General features: G+C 37.5%; 1 long non-coding RNA gene across 1 annotated transcript; it reads right to left on the minus strand.

The window, feature by feature from the left end:
* Positions 1-900: 900 nt before the first annotated feature.
* LOC145689056 (uncharacterized) lies at positions 901-7,802 on the minus strand. Its single transcript, XR_014132075.1, has 3 exons — positions 7,436-7,802; positions 2,992-3,118; positions 901-1,620 (listed from the first exon to the last, which is right to left on the minus strand). It is a non-coding gene; the product is annotated as an uncharacterized LOC145689056 (long non-coding RNA).
* Between the last annotated feature and the right edge of the window lie 721 nt (positions 7,803-8,523).

Below are 8,523 nucleotides of genomic sequence, written 5' to 3' on the forward strand. Positions count from 1 at the left end.
TTATCTACACATTAAGAAACGAATATACAATAGCTGTCGAGGAATAATTATATACCTAATGCAACAGGAAAGAAACGGCAGCGCTTGCTCCACGAAAGGATAAATTTAAAGCCATACATTAAAAAGAAAACCGAGACGCATTGAATCGACTTGAAAAACATAAAAAAAAGCCCTCGAATGTAAGACTCACCCTTGGCGAAAAAAAAAGCCCTACATAACTTTTAAGAATGAGAAAAGACGAATAAACATGGTAAAAACAAAGAATGAAATGGAAAAATAAAGGAACATTGTACTTACAGTCCTAAGAAAATGAAATGAAATGAAATCTTTGAGTTTTACGTCCCACGATTATACCGGTTAGGCTAAAGGAGACGGTGATAATGAGAAATGAATGAAATGGTGGAATGAAGAAAGTGGGAGGAAACGGGAGAACCCCGAGAAAACCCACGCACACGGTGTTTGTCCACTACGTGGACAAAGTTCACTTGGCGGGGGCTGGGATCGAACCCGGAACCCCAAGCACCAGAGGTGAACGCTCTACCACTGAGCCACCGCGGCCCTTAGTACTAAGAAGAATCCACTCATTTCGTCACTGGAATTTATTCATGTGTATTTACTAGTACCTTCTTCTTAATGAAATTACGGTACAACACGTGCTTCCATAAATTTTATAGCTATCCATTATTACGCTAGTATGCGCACACATACACAAAAACACAACCACCCACATCCAACACACACTCACATACACAAGAACAATGGGTTTTATTGACAGTGCAAAATTTAGGACTAAACTTTTATAACTCCAATTTAAGACACCTTTATTTTGGAGGTGAAAAATCGAAAAAGAAAGTACATCTTAAAATTAATTAACCTCTGAGGGATGAAAGCGAAAACACATAACCATTAATTTTAATTCTACATTTATTAGTTATATGTACAATGTGCACGTTTTGTCGTATAAAATAATATTCATGCTATTTGTAATGCAACAAGAAACACTGATTGTCTTTATTATTTGTAATACAAACAAGAAATATGTAGACAATGCAAATCTGTTGGTTATAATCTAAAACTTACAGAGATCTTTTAATAATATAAAATAAAAAGAATCAAATTTTTCTATAAATTTCGTATGAAGGAAAACACCTTTCATAGTTATTGAAAGTACAGAAATGCAGCATCATATCAAAAAAGCCTCACGTGCTTAAGTAGGTTAAAAATGGGGACTGCGGTAAGTATCCCACTTATTATCCCATCTATTATACCAGTAGCAGTTTCTTCCATCTTTTAGTTTTCGAAAGAGATGCCTTTACATTGATTTCCAACAAAGCGAGGAGGAACAGGTCAACATGTTTCAAGCATGCCGAATCCTTTTCATCCTCAAACAACAAGGCAGATGGAAGTGAATATCTTTCTACTAACATTTTGAAGATTTGTGGCATCTGTTCATTTGAAGATCTTTATTTTTACTCACGAATGATAAGTGTCTTTAAGGCTAGTTTGCACAACGTGAACTTTGCTCTTTTTTCCGCGGGAGTTAAATTCCATCGCCAGCTCTTTGGACACCAAGCATCAGAGAAAGGTCCCTTTTCCTCCAAACGATGACAGATAGGAACACTGAAACAGAAAAAAAAAAATCATGAACAATCATAGTGCAATTTTTCAGGTAGGGAGAAAATTTTAAAAAATAATTACAATACGTCATGTGTAACTACAATCAATACGCAATAAAACGATTAGTTACTGCACTCGCTTGCATGAAGTCCCACTTTTAACGGCCTTCCAAACAGCGAAATTAAACTACCATTAATTTTAGTTATTCTGTAATAGCTTAACTTTTGATTTTATTGCAGCTGTTAACTCTGATTGTTCAGGAGGATCAAACAAGTTGGGGGATATAAGACTTTGTATATACAGATACATGACAAATAATTCTGAAACACTCATAGAAGGCTACATTACGTATGTGCTCACAATATAAAATGCCACTCCAAGACCAACTTTAGGATGTGAGCTAAAAGTGACGATCAAGTATATTGATACGATATTGATACAAACAAAATGGTGTATAACTTATGTATTCCGAAAAGTAAAAAAATTGTGAGCAAACGCCCCCTCACTTGTTACTGGAGTATTTTTAAAAAATAAGACTTCTAGAACCAGAATTCTGTCACAAGCAGTAGGGTGAAAATCGTCACATTATTTGTTCTGAGCAGGGTTAGAAGTTGCGGCAGTTATTATTATTATTATTATTATTATTAATAATAATAATAATAATAATAATAATAATAATAATAATAATAATAATAATAATAATAATAATAATAATAATAATAATAATAATAAAACTTCTCTTTGGTGAAAATTATATTTTACCCCTCTGTTGAGAAAAATATTTTCGGGAGGAGTACTTTTATCCATTCAAAAAAAAAAAAAAAAAAAGCGCGAACACTATAACATGTGATACATTCCATATTAAAGCTTTGCTTATATATAAATACTGAAGTCAAATAAAATAATTGCTGAAGGAATAAAAATTAATAAACAGGGAAACCTTTAAAAATCTAAAATAATAAATAAATAAATAAATAGAGTGTATCTGAAGAAGACAAGGGTAGTTGCTGAAACAGTTACATTTAAATAAAATTGGCGCAGCTGTGACTTGGTGATAGAGCGTTCACCTCTGGTGCTTGGGGCCAATGATTCGATCCCAGCTCACTTCAAGCGGCTTTTCTTGGAGTTCTCCAATTTTTTCCCACATTCTTCATTCCACCATTTAATTCACTTCTCATCATCACCGACTCCCTTAGCCTCAGTGCCTGATCGTGGAACGTTAAATTGAATATTTCATTTATATAAAAGTATTGCCTTGTTCAACAATTATTTTATTTTAGTTAAGTACTAATAAAATATTACTACTTTCTTTCTTTTCTTCTTACTCGGCATTTTCTTACATGGGTATTATAAAATAACATGTCAAAAACTCACCTGTCGCAACTTTGGTATGTATGTCATCCTCCACAGTGATATTTCTAGAGCAGCTCGACGAGCAGAAAGGGGTCAGGTGGTCTGCTGTTGATCAATTCATCATTTGCAGGAGCATTGGCCACACGCTCTGGAAAGTGGGAGTACATACAAGGCTTATTTTGGCAAATAACAAGTATTTACACCTAGGCTTATTACAACGACTAAATACATTTAACATGAAATGAAGCAGTTTAATTTTATGTAAACAGTAAAGTGGGTTTTTACTACATTTTGTATTAAAAAAAAAAAACAGAGCTTATAGAAAGAAAAATTAGTTGGCAGGAAAATATCAGCCATAAATTTCACATGCTTTCTGTTCTGGATATTTTCAGCGTAAAGGAAGGTGTGAAGAAGAGTCCGAAATCGTCCCAACCTCGATGCAGGAATGGCCACTTCTTAAATGGAAAGATACGCAAAATAAATATTGACAAACTTGTGGACAGATAGATTTTATGGATTATTGTCTGCCCGTTGTTAACAAGAAGCAGGGATCGGAAAATCTTTGAGTTTTACGTCCCACAATTATGCCGATTAGGCTAAAGGAGACGGTGATGATGAGTAATGGATGAAATGGTGGAATGAAAAAAGTGGGAGGGAACGGGAGAACCCCGAGAAAACCCACGCACACGGTGTTTGTCCACCACAAAGTTCACTTGGCGGGGGCTGGGATCGAACCCGAGACCCCAAGCACCAGAGGTGAACGCTCTACTACTGAGCCACCGCGGCCCCATAAGAAGCAGGGATCGGTTTTTAGAACGGAGTGAGAGCGTAAAATATCGCATCTTGAACACAAAGAACACAAATGACTACCTGCGTTTTCGAACGCGGACATTTTCTGAGCAAAAACACCAAGGCAAGTAATTTCTTGCTATGTATTGCTTCATTTAAATTCTGCAACGTGAAAAAAAAAGTTTTTATCTTACATTTATAATACAAGCTTGAAAAAATCAAGAGCTCCAATTCTGGGGTAGGTTTTATTTTTTTAAAAAAAATAAAAAATATCCTACTCTGGGAGGGGCAGTCGTCACCTCTGGATCCGCCCCTGTTGTGTACACACCTTCCTTTTGGTGGCAGCAGATATGTAAGCCCCGAAGCAATGAGGTATGTTTTTTTTTTTTTTTTTTTACAGATGGGGCTGCAGTGCCTCAGTGGTAGAGCGTTCACTTCTAGTGCGTGGGGTCCCTGGTTTGATCCCAGCTCGTGCCAAGTGGGCTTTGTGATGGACAAACACCATGTGCCTGAGTTTTCTCGACACTCTCCCGTTTCCGCCCACTTTCTTCATACCACCATTTTTCACATTTCATTATCACCATCTTCCTTAGGCTCGGTGCCTTTCCTGGGGCGTGAAACTAAATATTTAATTTGATTTCTTTTTAATGATGAGGAATTGGTGTTCCACCTGAAAGCAGGTTTTTGACCCAAAGAGACTTCCGTTGTTAATGTGCGCATAAACATTAGGAGGATATTCCCTATGTCAAGAGCTCTCTTAAACACATCTGACTGAAACCAGCACCAGCCCCCAACCACGGTCCCTTAATAAGACATTTGGTTTCCTTTGAATCGTTTCACGATTAGCAGTGGAAATCATAATAATATAGTCATGTAGAGGATACTTAACTGAGCTGGAATATATTTTTTGAACTTCAGTGGCAACATTGATAAGTATCCATCATCACATGCTGGCACTGGAGTAAGTACTGTAATCTAAAATGCGAGGGAGCTGTCTACTCAATTAATGAACAAAATATTCGAACAGTCAAAAACCCGTTACATTATTATGATTTCCACACCGAATTCTGTAGCACAGTTACGGTAGCCAAGTGTCTTGTGAGGGTGTGTAGGTGCAGCAGGGCGATGGTTGCAGTTTGAGAGTACTCTCAACTGAAGGTGACCAGACGTCCCGTTTTGGCCGGGACAGTCCCTTATTTTCAACCGTTGTCCCGTTTCTTTCAGATTCTCAAACGGGACGCCTAAATGTCCCGTTTTTAAGCAAACATGACCCAGGTGTCCCGTAATTATTATTCAAAATATAAATAGCCAATGCTAATTCTACACTCTTCCGTACCAACACTTACTGGGAAGGTTCACCCGTGCCTAGAACTTCTGAATATTCAAATGAGAATTGAGTGTTCTGTGGTTCAAGTGGAAATTGAGTGGGAATTCTGAGTGTTGAAGTAGTTAAAAGTATTGTTGGGTAATACTTAAGTTAGAAACGCTGTGTTATCATTCTTACTTTGTATTTTGTAAATTGAAAACACTGCTGAGTCCCAAAATGCAATGTGGAAGTCACCCCACCCCCCGTCGCCGATTCGTATGCGTCCCGTTTCTGAAAGTAAAAGTTCTGGTCACCTTGTCTCAACTGGGGTAATATCCTCCCACTGATTATGCACATATACAATGGGGGCACTACTTTAGCAAACGGGTCTACCAAATATTCATCTATTTTGTGGATTTTTTCACTAGATTTAAGACAGTAGTGCTACAAAAGGTTAAACAAAACATAACTGAGTGAGCGAAGGGGTTAGAACTTCCATAGGGCTCGTTGATTCTAACTTTGAAGTCATACACGATTGGCATTGCAACAATTGCCGAGGGTCATTTCCCAAAGAGGTTCACTCGAGCAGTCGGTTCTACCTAACAGAAAATTCATAGGTAACATACGATGTGAAACATATTTTTGTGAAGGAATAAAAGTGTGAATGTCAGTAATTAATGTCAGTACACAGCAAATTGAAATGAATTTTGGGCATTATTCGAGCAGACGGTTCTACCAAATTTTGACATATTTCTTACAGTTTCATATCAGGTTAGAACATTGCATTTCTTTTAGCAGAGCATGAACTAAATCAGAAGCTCCATTAGTGCTTGCAGATTGACTTCAGGCCTCAGTACAAATACAGCGTGGACGTAAAGCGTAACAATTTCAGTGAATAAAACACGAACCAATTTATTTCAGCTCCCCACTAAAAAGCAGGGGTAGGAGCACAGCAACAGGGTCCGAACGGCAGCGACGGGATGCGTCCGTAAGGAGCAGGCACGTCAACGACGGGGAATATACGTCTAAACGAGAATAGTGGAAGACCACACTTACATATGCAATACTTTCACTGATCACTTAAAATTCATTTCAATATGCTGTACACTGACAGTAATTACTTATATTCACACTCTCATTTCTTCATGAAAAATGTTTCTTATAATATTTTACCTATAAATTTTATATTTGGTAGAACCGTCTGCTCGAGTGAAGCCGCATTTTGAGTGATAGTGAAATCATTGTAAGCGTAAGTGTTTTTTTCCATTATCCTTCTTTACGCGCATAGTACCCGTCGCTGACGTGCCTGTTCCCTACGAACGCACCTCCTCGTTGCCGCTCGGGCCCTCTTGCTGTACTCCTGCACTGATTCCAATAGAATGCATTTGTGCTTTTTAGTGGGCACCTAGCAAAAGTTATTTCGTGTTTTATGCACTGTACTTAATATGCTACGCGTCGGGAAGGTTCTAAAACACAAGTCCCCCCCATATAGGTTAACAGCTAGATTGGTTCTTTTCTGTACCAAAGTTTAACATTTAATTCACATAGTATTGTTGAGCGAGCGTCAGCGAGTGAAGGCGGGTTAGAGCCCCGCACGGCACGTTGTTTTCTGTCTTTGTTACAATTAAGTGGGAAGGGGTACCTGTGTTCTAGTACCTTGCCCCATGCGTCTACTCTATATTTACACTAACCCCCGTGAAGTCAATCTGCAAGTAGTAATGGAGCTCCTCATTTAGTGCATATTCTGCTATAGGAAATACAATGCTCTAACCTAACCTGAAAATGTAAGAAATGTATTAAAATTTAGTAGAACCGTCTGTTCCAGTAATGCCTCCAAAAGCATACATTTACTGTCATCTCGTTGTTTGCTTGTATTTATCAGTCTTTCGCCTTGGCAAATAGTACCACAAAGCGTGCAGCTTTTATTATACGGATTCATAGTATAAGTAGTAGTAGTAGGAACGGGTTAGAAGGCCCGTGGAGGTTGGTTGGTCCTGTTCTCGACATGAAATAGGCAAATTAAAGACTTGTCCAATTTTTTTCGCATATTTTACAATCTACGGATCTGTATAATAAAACTGCACCACAGAATGACATACTTTCCCATGCATACTCACTACCATATACGGTTTATTGAAAATAAAAACACATACATTATCATTTTACTACCTTCACTATTAACATTTTATATAGTATTCTACCTAAAATATTTAATTTGATACAGGCGTCTGCAAATGTTAACCTAATGTAGGTATCCTCGTTCTTTCTACGGTATTTTAATACACTGTAATAAGAAACCGTAGAATACTCAATCTGCTGAATTTTACACAGAATGCACCTAGATAGGAATAGGATAGGAATTATACTTACTTGTCTTAAAGCTGACCTTTATCACAGGTGACTTTAACAAAACATTATTTATATTCACAAACAATACCATCAAAACACGATTCCGCAAATGGCTCACGATTCCCAGCATGCACTGCTCAAACTGCAGTTACAGTACGGGGAACGTCCGCGCTTTTTAGCACCTAAAAAAGACGTCTATTTTTGGTGATGTCCGACACGTGATTCTTTGTACCATTCTGGCACGTGATAAACACGTACAATTTAGGTCATGTTTGACACGTCATTTTTGTTACCATTTTGGTACGTGATAAAGACGTTCCAAATTTTCAAAAGACGTCATTTTGAATTCGAACCCCAAAAAAAGACGTGTTTATGACGTGACTGTGCTACTTGGGTATTTGGTTTATATATGTTTCCTTGCTGAATATACCCCACCCCCGCGAAGTAAATTGGGCTCAGTAAACCGGAAGTGGTTAACCGGAAGTAGATAAATTTGGTATAGATCGATTTATTTTGTGAAGCTGAATCCATTGATATATATATTGCATATGTTCCGTTGCTGATTATACCCCACTCCCGGAAACTAAATTGGGCTCAGTAAACCGGAAGTGGTTAACTGGAAGTAGTTAAATTTGGTACCGGTCGATTTGTTTTGTCAAGCTGAATCGATTGATATATAGATTGTATATCTTTTGTTGCTGATTATACGCCATCCCTGGAAACTAAATTAGGCTCAGTAAACCGGAAGTCATTAAACGGAAATAGTTAAATTTAGTATCGATCGATTTTTTTTTGTCAAGCTGAATCGATTGATATATAGATTGTATATGTTTCGTTGCTGATTATATCCCACCCGCTGAAATGAAATAAGGCTCAGTAAACCGGAAGTAGTTAAATTTGGTACCGATCGATTTGTCTTCTCAAGCTGAATCGATTGATATATACTTTGTATATGTTTCGTGGTTGATTATACCCCACTCCCCGGAAACTAAATTAATCTCAGTAAACCGGAAGCCGTTAACCGAAAGCAGTTATATTTGGTATCGATCGATTTGTTTTGTCAAGCTGAATCGATTGATATATAGATTGTATATGTTTCGTTGCTATTT

This window comes from Thermobia domestica, chromosome 7 (assembly GCF_964235325.1).
Source record: "Thermobia domestica chromosome 7, izTheDome1.hap1.1, whole genome shotgun sequence".
In the NCBI taxonomy this organism is placed as follows: Eukaryota; Metazoa; Arthropoda; class Insecta; order Zygentoma; family Lepismatidae; genus Thermobia; species Thermobia domestica.